Genomic DNA, 19,722 nt, shown 5'->3' on the forward strand with positions numbered 1-19,722 from the left:
TTTTATTTTGCAAGTTAAACAAGTATGGACACACTAAATCAATTCATTTTCAGTTAGGAAAGTGTTTTTTGTTTTGTTTTTTTTTTGGTACGCGGGCCTCTCACTGCTGTGGCCTCTCACGTTGCGGAGCACAGGCTCCGGATGCGCAGGCTCAGCGGCCATGGCTCACGGGCCCAGCCGCTCCGCGGCATGTGGGATCTTCCCGGACCGGGGCACGAACCCGTGTCCCTTGCATCAGCAGGCGGACTCTCAACCAGTGCGCCACCAGGGAAGTCCAGGAAAGTGTTTTTTTGTGTGTATTTTTGCGGTACGCGGGCCTCTCACTGTTGTGGCCTCTCCCGTTGCGGAGCACAGGCTCCGGACGCGCAGGCTCAGCGGCCATGGCTCACGGGCCCAGCCGCTCCGCGGCATGTTGGATCTTCCCGGACCGGGGCACGAACCCGCGTCCGCTGCATCGGCAGGCGGACCCTCAACCACTGCGCCACCAGGGAAGCCCAGGAAAGTGTTTTATTCTTTCTTTTTCTCATCTGGGTAGATGCCTTTTTCTAGTCCCCAGGGGCCAACAGATGCCCATTTCAATGTGACTTTTGCTTGGTTCCTTCTCTTAGGTTATATCTGTTTGTTCACTTGTCAGCCACCTGAGAAGTCTTTTGGCTAGTTTAATCCTACTTTCCACCCTTCCCTTGACTATCTAGGAAATCTCTCATTGGGTTAGTCTTAAGTCTCCCCTGAACTGAGATTTTCATACTGGAACTTGGTCAGGAAAAACTAGAACTGGGACGCTAGAGCCACAAAGAAAAAGGCGGCTCAGATAACAAAAAAAAACACAAGACCAAAGGCAAGCAGGGTCCGAAAGATCAGGGAGCTAGTGAGGAAGGGGGCAGGGGTGGTCAACAAAAGCAGATATGGCCACACAGGTCGTAACTCTTCCCCAGCTGCTGTGGCTGCCGCATCTGCCAGGATGCCTGTGACCTAAAGAGCTCAGGGACTTGCTGTTGCATTAGAGGCTGTGTTTATCTCTTCTCAGTATCTCTCACCCACCATCTTGTAGTTCATGAAATTGCTCGACATGCTTTCTACCAGTCTGTGCCTGTTGGTCTCTAAGTAGTTTTCAGGGTTAATTTAGAATTAATTACTTTAGAACTATCACTTGAAAGGTTTGAAGCAGCTTATAAATTAAAATGTAACTCAAAATAAAGCAGAGAGAAGGACATTAAAAGGGAAACATTTATGGGAAGCAAAGCATAGCCTTGACTGGGCTTCTGCCAATAAAGGACGTCTCTAATTTGGAACAGAGATCTTTCCATATTGACTGCTTGCCCTGGCAGATGAAGCAGAATAGAACCAGAACAGACCCTGTAGCTCTTTTGATGCAACACTCTTATGTTATAGGTCAGAAACTTGAAGGCAAGAAAAAGTAGATGATTAGCTTAATGTTTCTCATCTAGTAGGTAGCTGATACCAGAATCAAATTCTTCTTACTTCATCTAGAGTTTTTTAGCCACTCCATACCATTTGACCAGCACATTTACCCTTTATTTCTGAGTGCAGTGGAAAAGGAAATTTACTTCTTACTTCTTCCCTCCTTCCCTCCTTCCCTCCCTGCCTTCCTTCCTTCCTTCCAAACAAGATTACTACTGTTAGTATTTTAGTGCTACCACTTCTACCACTGCCTCTCCTGGTGAAAATGTACCGAATTTGTACCAGGCATCAGGCACTATTGCTAAGTACTTTGCATACATTGTTTACTCTTCCCAATAACCCCAAAGGTAGGTTCTGTTACTGTCTCTATTTAAGCGGGGGACAGAGGAGGCTAAGAAGGATTACGAAGCTTCCCTAGATCTCACAGCCATAAACGGTAGCACTGGATTTCAAGTCCTGGCTGTTTGATTGTGGAGTTTGTGCTTGTAGCTACTAGCGATCCTTCCGGCAGTTTTTTTATTCTTTTGTTGAATTACTAAAACAGAACTGTTTTCTCTAAATGCAGAAGTTGAAACCTGTTGAGGAAATTCAACCAGAGTATTTTTTGAAGAAAAAAGAAACCATTTCCTGATTTCTTCATTTGTTAACCCTGTGACATCATTAGGGCTGGTACTAGCCGCCCTCTTGCCTTCACACACCAGAATGGAGTGAGATAGTTCTTTAGGAACTTCTGAGGCTGTTTCGAGGGCCAGAAGCTCGACCCGCCTCTTTGATTCTCTCTGCCCTACATCTGGCCCTTGAAGCCTTACCATCCCAGCCACTGAGGAAAGGCACATGGCAAAGGCCCCACGTCTAGTCCCTGCAGTAACTGTAGACAGTCTTCTCTTGATTCCGATCTGCTTTACTACAGACTCTGTCCTGCCCATTATCAAAACTTTGGCTCTGAAACCCTGACTTTTAAGCTACCTCTGACCCTTTGGACTTGTTTGTATTTGCCATGGATAGAAAAATCAGGAAATAGGAAATTCACCCAGCAAAGAGATCTTTGGGAGTGTGTTTGTCACTATAAGCAATGATACATAGATAAAAACAGTAATGAGATACCATGGGCAGGAGTGGTTGGCATATGGACTCAGGCTTTAGACAGCTTCGGTTCAAAGCCTGCTTCCACCCTTGCTGAGCTTTGCACTCAAGAACATAAGCTTTCTAAGCCTCAGTTTCCTCATCCAGAAGATGGGGATAACATTAGTACCATCTCAAAAGGTTGTTGTAAAATTAAATGAGGTGATGTATATGAAGCATATAGCACTGTGCCTGGAACATTGTAAATGCCAATAAAGGTTAATTATTATCAAAGTAATAATTTAGTCTTTTTGTTCATTAAATTAGGAAAAAATTTGAGTTAATACTCAATGTTGGTGAGGGGATAATGAAATTTGTTCTTGTATATGTTATTACAGACATTGTAAATCGGTATACATCATTTTTTTAAAAATTTTATTTATTTCTGGCTGTGTTGGGTCTTTGTTGATGCGCGTGGGCTTTCTCTACTTGTGGTGAGCAGGGGCTACTCTTCGTTGCGGTGTGCAGGCTTCTCATTGCAGTGGCTTCTCTTGTTGCAGAGCACAGGGTCTAGGCGCGCAGGCTTCAGTAGTTGTGGCGCACGGGCTTAGTTGCTCCGTGGCATGTGGGATCTTCCCAGACCAGGGATCGAACCCTTGTCCCCTGCATTAGCAGGCAGATTCTTAATCACTGCACCACCAGGGAAGTCCCAGTATATATCTTTTTGAAAGCAGTTTAAGAATATGCATGAAGTGTTAAGATATTCATATTCTTTCATGAATTCTACTTTTGGGACTCTAGCCTAAGAAAGTAATCCAAGGTGTGAAAAGAAAACTTTAGGTCTGATAATGCTGCAGTATTATTTGTCATAGTGAATAACTGACTTGAATAAAATATGATACATCTGCTCAGTATTCAAATTATGAGTTAAAGACTCTGCAGCTACATGGAAAAATACTTGTATTACTATATTAAAGGAACAATTTAAAAGGAGGTACAAAATTGTATGCACTGATGGTTGGAGGAGTATATGAAGTTTCTACACAGCTGCTAGGACATAACTGGTTTTTCCCTAGGGACTTTTTGACACTCCCACTGAGACATTAGTTTTTCTTGTTTTTGTTTTTTTAATGTGGCAAAAAAAAAAAAAAAAGTCAAGTAATGACCAAAACATAGAACCGAATCTCGTGTCTGAGTCTTCTCCCTGTTGCCAACCTCTAATCTCAGGCTGAGGGTAAACGATGGAGGATAGTGAGGGTTGAGGCAGGGCTCAGAGATGCTCTGAGGAGTCACTTGTGTCTTACATGGGCTTCTTCTCAGATTCTCAAACTTCTCTTTATAGACCTGGGGAGGGAGGTGGGGAGAGGGGTGTGTGGGCATTAGTGTGATTTCTTATTCTTGACCTCACCACTGCCAGGGACATCCTCAGTGAAGTTCTTAACAGTTTCTTCAGCCACGCATACATTATATTGATGTTTTAACACTTCTTTATAGTGATTATTTGGGAGAAGGAGTACTAAATTTTAGAAGTTAACCAAGTAGGCTGTAAATAAATCATTGCTTTTTTTTTAACTTTTATTTTTAATTTAATTTAATTTATTTATTTATTATATTTTTGGCTGCTCCGCAGCAGCAGCAGCATGTGGGATCCCAGTTCCCCGACCAGGGATTGAACCCACGCCCCCTGCACTGGAAGGGCAGAGTCTCAACCACTGGACTGCCAGAGAAATCCCAAATCACTGATTTTTAAAAACTTATAATAGTAACCCATCCTCATACAAGTTCAAACAATCCAGTAATTAATGGGGTACAAAGTAAAAGTCCTGGCGAATGAGAGGCAGGTTAGTGATTAGAAAGAGTCTGGGATGTCTGTGGTCTCTTGTGCACATTACTTGATTATAAAAACAGCAATCTTTACTTTGGCTGATAAAAGTCTCATGTTTCCACAGGATGTAGCAAAACGTTCCCTGACCAAAATGTCTCTGTCAGGAGGGTCTTGTCAAAATGTCCAGCTTGGGAATACAGCTATGAAAAAACATGCACAGGGAACAAAAACACTGAGTGGAAACAGTGCTTGTGTTTGGGTGGTAGGATTATAATTCTACCTCCCCTCTTCTGTGTTCCTAATTTGTGTATAAAGTGGTTATAGTTCTTTTGTAATGAAAGTCCAACTTGACAGATATGTATCAAACACTATCTATGTGCCAGACATTGTGCTTGATGCCAGAGATAGGGCAGTGACCCAGACAGGCATGGTCACTGCTTGGAGAAACTTCAGTCCAGTGGGAAATTGCAAATGATTTTACAAGTCATTGTGAGACCATGTGATAAACCCAGGGCGGAGGGGTTTAGAGAGCGTCTGGAACACATCTGAGGGGTGCCTACCCCAGACTGGGGGTAGGGGCAGCTCCAGGGAAGATTTCCTGGAGGAAGAGATGTCTGAGCTGGGACTTGAGGGCCATGTGACTGAAGGTTGGAGTGGGGAGTGTTCCAAGCAAAAGAAACAGCATCTGGCAAAGCTTGGAGGCGAGAGAAAACGTGTCCTGTTTGAGGAACTGGAGGTTGGTGAGACTGGAGCATAGATTGCGTGTGAAGTGGGGGTGGTGAGAGGTGAGACTGGAGGGTAAAACAGGGACCAGATTGTGAAGGATTTTACTTTCTTTTTAAGGGATTTAGATTTTGTCCTAAGGGCAATGTAAAGATACTGGGGAAATATTTCTTTATTTGCTTGTCTGCTTGCTCACTTATTTATTCTTCCAAATTAATTTTTATGTAAAAGTAATACATGTTTGTTACAAAAACTAAAATAAAATAGAAGTATATAAAATGAAAAGTAAAAGTCTCCCTTTCTCTCCTTGACACTCTCCCCCAGTCTAATCCCCAGAGGTACTTATTGCCAAGCGTTCCTTTTGCACCCTTCCAGGAGTTTTCTGTGTATATGCAAGCATGTATTGTGTGTGTGTGTGTGTGTGTGTGTGTATATATATATATATATACTTTCTCTTTACACAAATGGAACCATGCCATAATAAATAACTTCCACCTTGAAGGCAAAACTTGAATGTCTTGGACATCATATCCGTACATAAAGATATGTATTAGTTTCAATGGCTGCATGGTATACTTTCACATAGCTATCCCATCATTTACTTAACCAGTCTCTTATTGAGGTCTAGACACCTAGACTGTCTAGTTTTTCACTATTACAAAGCAAACTGCAGTGAACGTTCTTGTTATATGTATCTTTGGGTATTTATGTAAGGGTAATACCTGTAGGATATGTTCCTAGAAGTAAAATAGCTGGGTAAGAGGATGTGTACATTTACAATTAAGGTAGATATTACTGAAATAGTCTCTATAGAGGTAGTTACACTTTCTGCTCCCACCAGCATTTTGAGAGTGTCTGTTTCTTCATATTGTCTGCACCACAGAATATACCTACTTTAAAAAATTGTGGTAAAAAATTAAAAAAAAACCATAACATAAAATTTACCATCTTTGCCATTTTTAACCATAAGTTCAGTAATGTCAAGTATATTTGCACTGTTGCGCAATCAGTAGCCAGAACTGTTTCATCTTGCAAAATAGAAACTCTATTCTCATTAAATAACAACTCCCCATTTTCCTCTCCTCCCAGCCCCTGGTAACCACCATTCTACTTTCTCTCTGTGTGAATATGACCACTCGAGGTCAAATTAGTGAAATCTTACAGTATTTGTCTTTCTGTGACTGGCTTATTTTATTTAGCATAATGTCCTCCAGGTTCATTCATGTTGTATCATGTGACAAGATCACCTCCTTTTTACAGGCTGAATAGTATTCCATTGTATGTATATACCACATTTTGTTTACCCATTCATGCAGGGAAGGACACTTGGGTTGCTTCCACATCTTGGCTATTGTGAATAATGCTGCTGTAAACGTAGGTGTGCAAATATCTCTTTGAAATCCTGCTTTCAGTTCTTTCCAAAATACTCTTAGAAGTGGGATTGCTGGATCTTTTGGCAATTCTGTTTTATATTTTGGGGAACAGCCATATGGTTTTCCATACTGTCTATACCATTTTATATTCCCACCAACAGTGTACAGAGTTCTAATTTCTCCATATCCTCTCCAACACTTGTTACATTCTGTGGATTTCATAGTAGCCATCCTAATGTGTGTGAGATGATATCTCATTGTAGTTAATTTGCATTTCTCTAATGAAAAGTGATGTTAAGCATCTTTTCATTTACTTACTGGCCACTTGTATATTATCTTTGGAGAAACATCTATTCAAATTATATCCATCTTTCTAATCTTGGCTAATCTATTGGGTAAGAAATAGCATCTCATTGTTTCAATTGACATTCCTTTAATTATGAGTGAAATTTATTCATTCATTCAACAAATAAAAGAGCAGCCCCTACTTCTCTGGCACTGTTCTAAGGTGCTAAGGACAATAACACAAAAGACAGGTTGAGCATCTCTATGTTTCTTTGATGGTTTGTATATCCTGTTCTGTAGACTATGTTTTTAAGTCTTTTGCCTGTTTTTCTGTTGAGTACTCTATCCTTTCATTGGTTTTTAAGACTTCTTTATTATGTATTAAGGAAATTGGCTTTTTGTGTATTGGGTTTCTGTTACTGTGTAACAAATTACCATGAGCTTCTGGCTCAAAACTACACGCATTTTATTATCTGACAGTTTCTGTGGGTGAGAAGTCTGGTACGGGTTATCTCGTTTCTCTGCTTCAGCGTCTCACCAGTCTGCAGTGCAGATACTGGCTGAGTCTGTGGGCTCATCATAGGCTGAACCAAGAATGCGCTTCCCAGCTCCCTTGGGCAGAGTTTATTTCCTTGTGGTTGCAGGACTGAGGCACCAGTTTCTTGCCTGTGACTCCCCTCAGCTCCTACAGGCCACCCACACTTGCTTGGCAGGTGGGCTTCTCCAGCATGGCCATTAATGTCATGGCAGCTTACTTTTTCCAGGCCAGTGAAGAGGAGTCTCTCCAACGCCTCTGCTAGCAAGACAGAGGCTTTCAAATATCAAAACGGAATCACTCCATTGCCATATCCTATTGGTGAGAAAAAAGTCACAGGTCCTGCCCACACTTAAGGGCAGGGAATTACACAAAGGCATGAACCAGGAGGTGGCGATCATCAGGAGACAGCTTAGAGTCTGTCCACCACAATCTGCCATATATATTCCAAATATTTTCTCCATTTAGTAATTTTTTTTTTTGTTTGGGAGTTTTCTGTTCTGATTTTTATGAGGCAAATGTATTGATCTTTTTGTGACTTCCGTGTTATAATCTGTATGTTTAGAATGGCCTTTATCATGTCAAGATTTCTCAAACACTCACCCAATTTTTTTAACCCATATTAATACTAATACTAGTATTCTAATACTGTTATTACTTTGGGATTTATTTTGTCTTGAGCCTTGAGACAGAGATCCCACCCTTTTTCTTCTGTGTCCAACCTGTTGTCTCAGTTCTTGAATAATTCATTTTTTATATGATTCTTTCTGTTTTTTTAAATTAATTAATTTTATTTATTATTTATTTTTGGCTGCACTGGGTCTTCATTGCTGCGTGTGGGCTTTCTCTAGTTGCGGCGAGTGGGGGCTACCCTTCGTTGCGGTGCACGGGCTTCTCATTGCAGTGGCTTTTCTTGTTGCAAAGCATGGGCTCTAGGTGTGCGGGCTTCAGTAGTTGTGGTGCACGGACTTAGTTGCTCTGAGACGTGTGGGATCTTCCCGGACCAGGGATTGAACCTGTGTCCCCTGTGTTGGCAGGCAGATTCTTAACCACTGCGCCACCAGGGAAGTCCCTTTCTGTTTGTTTGGTTACATTGATATGGCTGCCCATTTCCTCTGTCCATTTCCATATCAGTGTAGTTACTGTAGCTTTGTAATATGCTCTTCAATTTTAATTCTAGTTGTTTTTTGAATATATATGTATTTATATTCATGTGGTTCAGAATTAAAAATAATCAAGAGTGTGCAGTGAAAATACCCCTTCCATCTCTGTCCTAGTCATCCAGTTCACTCCCTCCAGGCAACCCCCATTATCAAGTTTGTTTATTCTTTCAGGGATATTTTATGCAGTATTAGGAAATGTGAATATATAATTCACTTCACCCCACCCTTTTACCCAGAAGGTAGCTAACCATACACATTCCTGTACATTGCATTTTTCACTAATATATCTTAAAGATCTTTCTATATCAGCTCCCCAAGAGCATCCTTATTCTTATTTTGTTTTGGTTGGTTTGTTTCTGAGTGCACAGTATTCTGTTGTATGGATTTACCATAATTTGTTCAATTAGTTCTCCAATGATGAACATTTAAGTTATTTACAGACTTAAAAAAAAATTACAAACTAAGTTTCAATGAACAACCTTATACACATATAATTTTATACACATGCAAATATAACTGCAAGAAAAATTTCTAGGAGTGGAACTGCTGGGGCAATGAGTATATGCATTTATAGCTTTGATAGGTGTGTCAGTTCACACTCCATAGAAGTTGCACCAATTTACATCCCTACCTGCCATGTATGAAAGTGCCTGTTTGCCCACATCCTCCCCAGCTCAGTGTTTTATCAACTGATCTTTGTCAGTCTTATAGATGAAAAATCATGTCTCTGTGTTCTTTTAAGTTACATTTCTCTTACTATGAGTGAGGTACATTTTTTCTTATGTTTATGTATTATGTATTACCTTTACTGTGAACAAGCTGTTCATTTCTTTTGCCCTTAATTCTTTAGGGTGGTTGATCTTTTTCTTATTGACTTTTTAGGAGCTCTTTATATATTAAAAAAGTAGACATTTATCTGTGTTATAAGTTGTAAATATTTTCCCAGTTTGCCGTTTGTCTTTTTTTGTGATGGGATTTTTTTTTTCCATGCAGACATTTACATTTTTTTATGTATCAAACTTTAATGTTTTTCAGTGGCTTCTAGGGCTTTGTAAAAAGTCTTCTTCTCTTTATTTCTTTTAATACTTTGTGCCTTCATCTTTAGATTTAAAATCTTTGATCCATCAGGAGCTTATGCTAACGTAGGGTATGCAATGTGAATCTGACTTAATTTTTTTTCAGTTTGCTAGCCAGTTGTCCCAACACTATTTATTGAATAATCATCTTTTCTCCACTAATTTGAAATGCCACTTTTATCATATACTAAATTCCCACATGTGTTTGCTTATATTTCGAGACTTCCCGTTCTCTTTTATTGATTTATGTGTCTATTCATACACCAGAATCACAATGTTTTAACTGATTACTGTAGCTTTATATTACATTTTAAAATTCTAGTAGGATTAATTCACTCTCATGCTTCTTTTCAGTGATTTTTCCAAGCTATTCTTGCATAGTTATTTTTCCAGGTGAACTTTAAAATCAGCTTGTTAGGATCTATTTTTTAAAATCCTGTCATTAATGGGTTTTATGTAGCTGAATGATGTGATCAGATTTGTGTTTTAGGAAGATTACTCTGACTGCATTGTGAAAGCTAGATTGGAGGAAACAAGATTAGAGACAAAAAGACCAATTATAAGGCTGTTGCAGTAATTCCGGGGAATGGGTAGATGGGAAATTGAGGATAGTAGTAGGTTTGAGAAGTGTTTGGAAGGTCAGAGTGACCAGACATGGAGATGCCTGGGATGGGGAGGGGCTGGGAGGAAGTGCTCAAGGAGGACCCCAAACTTCCAGGGCTTGGCTGTGGGGTGGTGCCATTCCCAGACATTTGAAATACACGAGATAGAGCTGGTATGGGAGGAAGATGGCAGATTTGTTTCTAAACATGCTGGGTTTGAAATGCCTGCCAGGTAGTCCTAGAAGAGTTGTCCAGTGGGCTGTTGAACTACAAGTCTGAAGCTTTGGTGAGAGGTCCCTGCTGAAGATAAAGAGTTATACGACAGAGTCCTGAAGAAGGCCAGCACTTAAAGGATGGTCGGGAAGTTCAGGAGTCAGCACAGAAGACTGGAAAGAAATACCACAGTGGTAGGAAGGAAACTGGAGAGCATGGAGTCGCAGAAGCCAGAAGAAGAACATTTTCAAAAGAGAGTGAATTGTCAGTAATTTCAGATGGTTCTGAGAGGTCAGGTAACTTAAGAGCTGAAAAACGTCCAGTTGCATTTAGTAACAAGGAAAGTCAATGGTTATCTTAGGGAGAGAAGTTTCAGTGGAGTAGAGGGGTCGGGGGCTGAGGGGTGAGTGGGGGCTGAGGGGTGAGTGGGAGTTGAGGAGGTAGTTGAGGCAACTCCTTCATCAGGAAACTTAGCTGTGGAGAAGGGAAGAGACACAGGGGTGAGAGGAGAAGAACAGAGCATTAAGTTCTATTTCAAACACCACCCCTACCCCCCAGGGGAGAGGCTTGGCTGTGGTTAAATGGAGATGAGAGGGAGGCAGTGAAAGGGAAGAGGGTAGTGATCTTAGGCTTTGAGGACCAGGTAATCCTGAGATAGATATAAGGGCTTAGAGAAATTGGCCAAGATGAACTGTCTAGAAGGGAGTGATCCAGTTATAGCCTTGGTATATGTTCTCTGATGGTTTTACTTTTAATTTTGTTGAGTTTTCTAATATTTTTGTTTGGCTATTTTTTAAAAATTAATTAATTACTGTATTTATTTTTGGCTGCGTTGGGTCTTTGTTGCTGCGCGCGGACTTTCTCTAGTTGCGGCGAGCAGGGGCTACTCTTCGTTGCGGTGCGCAGGCTTCTCATTGCGGTGGCTTCTCATGTTGCAGAGCGCAGGCTCTAGGTGCATGGGCTGCAGTAGTTGTGACACGCGGGCTCAGTAGTTGTGGCTCACGGGCTCTAGAGCGCAGGTCCAGTAGTTGTGGCCCACAGGATTAGTTGCTCCGTGGCATGTGGGATCTTCCCAGACCAGGGCTCGAACCCGTGTCCCCTGCATTGGCAGGTGGATTCTTAACCACTGCGCCACTAGGGAAGTCCCTGTTTGGCTATTTTTATATCTTGAGAATTTAGAGAAAGAACTTCTAAGAAATTGGAATCAGGTTTAGAAATTTAATTGGCAATTAAGTTAAAAAGGTACAGAACAGTGTATTAGTGTGCTACCATTTGTGTAAAAAAGGGTGGGGGTAGAAATAATATGTATTTGCTGTACATGCATAATCAGTAGTTGGAAGGAGTCACAAGAAACTAATAATGTAATTACCCATTGGGAGGTGGGGACTGGAGAGAGGGGAACAAGGGGTGGAGGTTGTCTCTTCACTGTCCATCTTTTATTTAAGAATGTAAATATATTTCTTATTTAAATAATTTGATCTAAGTGGGTTGGTTGTCTTTAAAAGTAATGGTTCCAGCAGAGCCTGAATTTTCTTAGTTACTGATGACTCTAAGTGGGGTCCATCTGTTTTTCCATATCTAAGAACCACCAAGAAGCAAGTTCTTGCTTTATGCCTGTGAGGTGTGGACCTTTGCCTTTTCTCTACTCTTCCCCACTGGAGAACAGCAGCGCTGGGGAAGTGGGCAGTCCTAGATTTTGGTTTAGGGAAAAGGACTGTGCCCTGGCCTGGCATGTCCTGGCCCTACTATCCATAGTTCGACTGAGTGGGCTATTAAGGGTTCTGCACCCAATTCCACCATGGGCAGAAGGGGGTTCCCGACACCAACAAGCAATTCTCCTACCACTCAACTCAATTCTGACACCATCTTCCCAGAGACAGCGTCAAGTGACGCAGGTTAAGGACTCAGTCCTATATAAGACTGCCCCGCCTCTACACTTCAGACACCAGTTACAAGTCTAGGTCCCCGAGTTACCTACAACTTCTGTCCAACTTGGCTGTAAATCGGAGGTTCCCATGACCTCCTCCTCCTTTGGATTCAATTAATTTAACAGAGCAGCTCATAGAATTCAGGGAAACATTTACTTACACTTACCAGTTTATTATAAAAGAATATGATAAAGGATACAGATGAACATCCAGATGTAAGAGATGTGTAGGGCAAGGTATGTGGGAAAGGGGCACAGAGCTTCTGTGCCCTCTCCAGGACACACCACTGTCTTCAAATCTCCATGCGTTCACCAACCCAGAAGTTCTGCAAACCCTATCCTCTTGGGTTTTTATGGAGGCTTCATTACAGAAGCATGATTGATTACATCATTGGCCATTGGCGATTGCTTCAACTTCCAGTCCCTCTCCCCTCTCTGGTGGTGCTGAGGGGGACACTAAAAGTTTCAACCCTCTAATCACAGGGTTGGTTCTCCAGACAACCAGCCCCTACCGTTAGGTGTGTTCCAAAAGTCACCTGATTAACATAACAAAAAACACCTTTGCTGCTCTCATCACTTAGGAAATTCCAAAGGAGCTCTGTGCCAGAAATGAGGAGGAAGACCAAATATATTTTCCTTATTAAAAGTCACAATCCCACAGCTGTAAAGCTGCTTTATAGGGAAGAGAAAGGAGAAAGTGGGCAGTCATTATCCTGACACAGGCAGAAGTCTCCCACTGGTTGTCCCCTTCCCAGCTGCGGCACATCCCACTGACAGTTAATCCTATGACTTGTCAGTCTCTCCATTACCATAAATTATTTCCAGAAACTCCAAAAATTTTCAAAACATGTCAAAAATTCCCTAAACACAAACAAGTAAAATACACAGAAAATGAAAAAAAAAATTTTTTTTTAGCATTTCTCAATAAGTTTCTTGGTGGCTTTAGAGGAAACATCTGAATTATTGCATTGATGAACCATTTTACTTTGAATCTCTGTTTTATACTCCATGCGGATTGCACACCTCCACCGTTGGAGCATCAGATGAAATACAGTCACCTCAAAACTTTGAAATCCCACAAAAATAACCAAGTTCACTGATGATAATTTTCCTTATCCATTTTTTAGGGTACCAGGTAAAGTAGTTAGTTAGGGCTGTGTTAAAGGTGCCTAATCTGAGAAGCTGAACCATAACATTCTGGCAGTTTGAGGAAGCTGATTGATCACCGTTCCCTTTTCTGGGTTCTCACTGGTGGGGAGCTGACTCAGGGAGCCGATGGAGGATCAGATCATTAGCTTTATTAGCTTTATTACTAGCTGCTGGGTAGCTCCCAGAGCCCTTTTGGGCGGGGCTCTGGGATCAAAATGGGACATCCCTCCTCACGCCTCCCTCTTCCTGGAAGTGAGGCCACCTGCGCCTGCGTAGGCAGGGCTGACCAGGCTTACCTCACCAGTCACAGGCCAGAGCTGGAGAAAGGCCCACTTTCCTTGTAAGGGAGAGACCCTGCCCTACTGTTGGGAACCAAGAAGCTGTCGGTAGCACATTCACCCATCCAAAGGAGGGGCCCGGTTCAGGATGGCAGCTCTCACCAGCTCACGTCTGAGTGGTTGGATTTCTCTCCCCTGTCTGTAGGCAGAGGGGGGCACTTGCAGGTGAGACGAAAAGACTTCCTCCTTATGAGCCCTGCCAGTTTTTGTATTAGGTGACAAAAGGAATGCCAAACCCACTTAACTTGGAGTCTCCAAACGCACCCAGACTCATTTGCAGTTTGAACTCAAATTAAATGGAGAACCTGGTTCCACAGACAAATCCTCCTACTTTTGGTAACTTGGTTCCTCATGGAGAAGAATGACCTTATAATGATGAATTTTTAGAAACCTCTCATCTGGGCAGATTCCCCCAAGAGATTCCCCCAAGGATACTTTACAGCTCAGCCTAAGGGAAGATATACCAGAAGCAGGGCTGTATGAAAAAGGAGTGGCCTGCCTGGGAAAGTCATCGGGTCCCATCTCCTGTGGGGTCTAGTAGGGGCTGGATGGCCGCGGCAAGGGTGCTGCGTAGTGGGATTGACAGGCCTGTAAGGGCGTTCCTAACTCTTGTGACTGACTGTGAATCCAGGAGGAACAGGACACTACGTGTGCCTCTTCATGAGCAAGTGGTCGGGTGAGGAAAAGTACCCAAGGCTCTTTTAAATCAAAAACAGGATGTACATTTCGTTGTCTTTTTTAAAACTCAATATGCTTTGTTTAGAATTGCCATGTGCTGTTATAGCTAACTAAATATTCCAGATTATTTTATTCCCTCTAGAAACATTTTCTTTTATGATATACCCTCCTAGTTCCTTTGTGAAATTATACACTTATTTTGTCCTTTAAAGTCATGTGAAGAAAAGTATTTTAGTAATAATTTTTGCAGGCCATATGGTAAAACACTTAGCTTTCATCTCTTTTTTTGCATGTCTGTAAGTTATTGGGTTAAAACTGAAAAAAAAGACACACTTAATTTACTATAGTGTCACAATTTTAATTTTAAAAAATTAAACTTTTTATTTGAAAATGTAAAATATACCCTAAAGTAGAGAATAGAATAATGAACCCCCTTATACTCATCACCAGTCTTAATATTTTCCAGTTTTATTGAGGTATAATTGACATATATCCTTGTATTAGTTTAAGGTATACAACATAATGATTTGCTCTGTGTATATATTGCAAAAAAATGATTACCACAATACACAGGGGAACAAGGTCATGAGGAAAGGAGGGCTTGGTGTGCTGCTGCCATTTCTTCCACCTTCAGTCTCTGCGCCTTTTGCCGAGCTTCCAACAGCACTGTGTTGGGACAGAGCGTTCGGAGGTTCACAGCCTCAGTGGTCCATAGGAGCCGCTATGAGGAGGGTCCGGGGAAGAATTTAGCATTTTCAGTGGAAAACAAGTGGCGGATACTAGCTATGATGACTTTGTACTTTGGGTCTGGATTTACTGCACCTTTCTTTATAGTAAGACACCAACTGCTTAAAAAATAATCCATGAGACAGATATGAAGAGGAGCATTTTGAGATGTGCTGTCTCTTTGAAAAAAGGATCAAACTCTTGAACTCAGCATCCTAGATATGTTTGTAAATAAACTTATGGCATAAATCCTTAATATCTCTTCTCTGAAATATAGAACATGATAATTAAGCATGTGCTTACTTTTATTTGGGTAATATTGCATTATTAGTTTCTTAATTAAATATGTATGTGACTTTTAAAAAAATGATTACCACAATAAGTCTAGTTAACATCCATCACCACACACAGTTACACATTTTTTTTTCATTGATGGGAACTTTTAAGATCTACTATCTTAGCAACTTTCAAATATGTATTATGGTATTATTAGCTCTAGTCACCATGCCATACATTACATCCTCAGAACTTGTTTATCTTAAAACTGGAAGTTTGTGCCTTTTGACTGCCTCCACCCATTTCCCTCAATAATTTTCAACACTTTGTCAATTTTGTTGCATTTATCCCCCTTACTTTTTTTTTTTTTAATTCCAAATTACAGATCTCTTTTAAACTCAGTGAAGTATCTTACCAAGTTTAATCAGAGTGGTGTATCTGGCGTGGTTCAGGATGCAGCGAGACTGAAAGGAGAGGGAAGAAGGGCAGTCCGTGCCCACACATGACTCTTCCTCACCTCCGTCTCATACGGCAGGAAGAGGCAGGTGATGGGGTGAAGCCACGTTCAGGTGCTTTGACTCCTTTCCTACTGGACCTAAAATACCTATCTGACCCCTCTGGCCTCTGAGGACACCATTGGCCTTACTCTACTGGCTGGTTGCTTTCCTGTTTAACCTGCCTCTAGGCCAGGCACCTGCTGCCCTGCCCTGTCACTGCTCAAGTCTTAGCTCACAAAAACCAAGTTCCTCCCTTCCACAGTTCCTTTCCATCATTCCATCATCACATAAGAAGCAAATCAGCTTCTTCTGGAGGAAATAAATGGGCAGACCCAATTTACCCAGAACTGATTTCTCTAGTCATGATCATATTAGGAGCCAAAGGGGAGCTGCACTCAACAGAAGGCCTCTCTTTCCACTGAAGACATTGCGCCAGGCAGGAAGGTGGGGATGGGAGTGGACAGTTTAAAACTTCTGCCTCTGTGGGTGCTTGTGTGGTATTTCCTGTAAAGACAGTAATATGCCTGCAGGGGCTTGGGGTCTGCATTAACCTCTGCCATGCCCATGCCCATCCCTGAGGATTTGAAGTGGAAATTCATTTTATTATGGAAAATTTTAGCTATCCCCCAAAGTAGAAAGAATAGAATACTAAGCTCCCATAGAGCCATCACCAGTTTCAATAATTCTCAACATTTTGTCATTTAAACTTTTTGATCATGCATCCTAGTAGTAAAAAAGAGTTTTGTATCCCCAATCTGGTTACGTTTTTGTTTGTTAGTTATATATACATACCCCTGTACTGTTATATTATTACACAAAAAAATAGAAAACTGAGTGGTGGAAACAGGGCTTCTAATATCTTCTCTACACCCTATATACATCACACACTCTGCTTTGGATCCTAATTATTTAGAAACATAATAATAATTCATCAAACGTGTGTTGGAACCCACTGTCACAGACACCATGTGGGGGCTGAGAGGGAAGGTGCTGGGGCAGAATAACAGGTCTCACCGCTTGCAGTCCGCTAGGTCAGCAGAATGTCACCCAACAACCTCTCCAGGTGAGATGCCTGTGCAAGCCCCACCTGGGATATTGACCTTCTCAACTGCCTCTTCCGGGAACAAGAGCCCGCTATGAACCCTAAACCCTGCACTCTGGGCATGTTTTATGCTTTGTTGTTATTTCTTATTTTTACAGATTATTCCTCCTGGTCCTCTGAGATAATTTTGACTGCTTTGATTTTTTTTTTTTCTGTTTGGACCTTTGCTGCCTTAAAAAACAAACTGTTTTATCGCTGTCATTTTTTAGAGTAATCTTTATCCTTAGTTTATCTTATTAACTTTTCTTCCCTTTTACCTTTCATTTAAAAGTAAGGACTAGGAAGGGGCAACACATGGGACACAGATATGGTGACAGGCCAGGTCACAGGTTAGAAGGTTTGAGTGCCAGCACCTTCTCTGCTCTGCTCTGCTCTTTGTAGCTTCTTTTCATCCTCACAGCAGGACTCATTTGTTCCTTGGGAGAAGATTGGATCCCAAATTCAGTTGGCAAAAAAGGCATGGTCTCAATGTTAAAAATAAAATAAAAACTACCCACTCAGGTGATTCAGGGGCTCTGAGAGTCAAAGTACCCTGTGAAACTGGACTAAGACCAGCCTGAAGATAGTGTAGCACTGGCCACCTGCTGGGAGAAAAGCCTGACCTTATTCCCAGAAGTTAGGAGCCTTACAGTTTTGTGAACTCAAGATCTAGCCCACTGGCGTGGCTGAGCACCAGCTGCTGCCCAATTTTAACACTGCAGAGGGCAAAGGAAGAGGCTGGGGAGCTGAGGTCAGGGAGGGCTGGCAGAGCGCTGGCACGTCTGATCCTGGAGATTTGTAAAGTATTTTGAATTACATTTTAAGGTTGTTTTGTTTTGATGGTGATATAATAGAGTCTCTAACCAAGCTATGAAATCCTTTTTATTCTGCTCGTTTTGTAAGGCAGAATTAAAATGCTCCATTTAGCCCCCAGGGAGTGAATTAATAGCCTCTTCTTTGCAGTGGGCAGGTCTTCCTGACTCCCTCCCTCCCTTCATCATGAGAACCAAAGGAAGCCCTGGCTGTGGCTGGAATGATCTCCAGCTGGGTTCCCAAGAGAGGCACAGTTGTCCCTTTGTTAGACTCTTTTTTAAAAGAGGGGACCTATAACGTCGTCCATTAACTATAGCCTGCATATAAATAAGAAGCGCTGCAAACTCAGGGAATCTGCCTTCCTGCCCTTTTAAAGTCTCCAGCCTTCCCCCCAGAGAAATGTATTCAGAACCAGGGGTTAGTCTTTCATGAACGAAAGAAGAGCTAAACAGCATTGTGGGCAGGCTGGAGGTCCTGTAGAGCAAATTAGTGAGTGCGAGGGTGACCTCAGAGCCAAGCATTAACACACCGTCTCTAGTAGTGCCTTTATGATCTGTTAAACTTCTACCCAGTCTCCTGTTCCACCTCTAGCTCTACTGGGGAGGAGGGAAACAGATGGGAGCTCAAATATATAGAGTAATTTAGAAGGATTGAGGTAGCATTTTAATTCTATAGGAGGAAGCATGGGAAGGTCAATAAATAGCCTTGGGACTTGTAGCTAACCTTTATAAAATATTGTCGGACACTTACCCCAAATGAGACTGTTGGATCCAATATAAAAGGTAAGTATGCTGTTTATACTGCAAGATAGCCAGATACCCTAGCAGGGCTCTTACCCTTTAATTGAATCTTGGGTCGTCAGTAGATTTATGAGAACATAATAAAATTTTGTCTGGAACATTTCTGGAAAAATATTTTTTATTTTTTCTGTATATGTCAGCAAAAATCCACTTACAATCTCAAAAATAACCGATTTTATGTGGGCAACTGAGCAAAGGAGGCAAAATGGTGAGGTGAAAAAAAAAAAAATCGTGAGGTGAAGAGAACCCTGAAGGAGACTCAGAATCCTGAGTTCAAGTTGCCAGGCTGTGTGACGGTGAGAAAAAAATCACTTCATCTCTCTGGGTCCTGGTTTCTCATCTGTAGAAGGAAAGCACGGAGCTGGATTCCATTATGGTCAGCAGTCCTTTTGCTTATCACTCTGATAAGCCAGCAGCCCTGTTCCCTTGTGTTGCTCATTCCCACCTTATTTTCACCTGCTCTGGGTTGAAAAGCCAGGTGGTCCAGTTTATTAGGCTCAGGTAAGGTGTAATGGAGAACCTGAGGGGCTCCCTTCCAAGTGCTCTCCTGGAGGGTTCTGTTTTTGTTGCTTAGAGGCTCTCTTTGCTTCCTGGTTTGCTGCTGAGATGGGTGAAGTTGTCACATAAATGACCCCTGGTTCAGGCTAGCACATTGTCCTCATACCGTAAAATAACGGTATCATCACATCCAGTGCAACTCCTGTCAGTATGTATTTCTAGTATTGACAGTGGTATTCCAGAAAAATATCTGTTGCTCTGACAGGATTTTTTTTTTTTCTTGCGCTTTAGTTATCATAATGTCTACAAATGAAGCTACTGAGAGTTGTCTTATGTGGAATTGTTTCTGTTTGAGAATAGTGATTGGGCATCCCCTTGTAAAGATACTGAGGTTATGGTATTCTGGATCAAGACTTTTCAGAGGAACCATTAATATGCTTAATCTCTGTCTTCTCAAATGTTTTAAATATATTTTAAAAAACTCAGTAGAACTTCTTACAGTGCAGGAATGTACTTGGCCATCCTCCTAGCATTTAGAAATCTATATTTCATTTGAGAGAAGTTGCAAATTACATTTCTCCTTTTTTTAATAACATCGTATAGAAATACAGCTGTAAGTGAGAATTGATTTTGCTGCAAGAAAGAAGTGTGGCTTGGTCA

The 19,722-nt window shown here is 41.5% G+C and overlaps 1 protein-coding gene and 1 pseudogene across 4 annotated transcripts in view; both read left to right on the plus strand.

The window, feature by feature from the left end:
- The window catches only part of CRTC3 (CREB regulated transcription coactivator 3), a 99,825-nt gene that overhangs the window by 34,959 nt on the left and 45,144 nt on the right, over window positions 1-19,722 (plus strand). The window lies entirely within an intron of this gene.
- LOC149749998 (cytochrome c oxidase subunit 7C, mitochondrial pseudogene) lies at window positions 14,938-15,353 on the plus strand (annotated as a pseudogene).

The sequence above is a fragment of the Delphinapterus leucas genome, chromosome 2 (genome assembly GCF_059928025.1).
Source record: "Delphinapterus leucas isolate spDelLeu-1000000601 "Yukka" chromosome 2, BTC_Dleu_Yukka2, whole genome shotgun sequence".
Taxonomy (NCBI): Eukaryota; Metazoa; Chordata; class Mammalia; order Artiodactyla; family Monodontidae; genus Delphinapterus; species Delphinapterus leucas.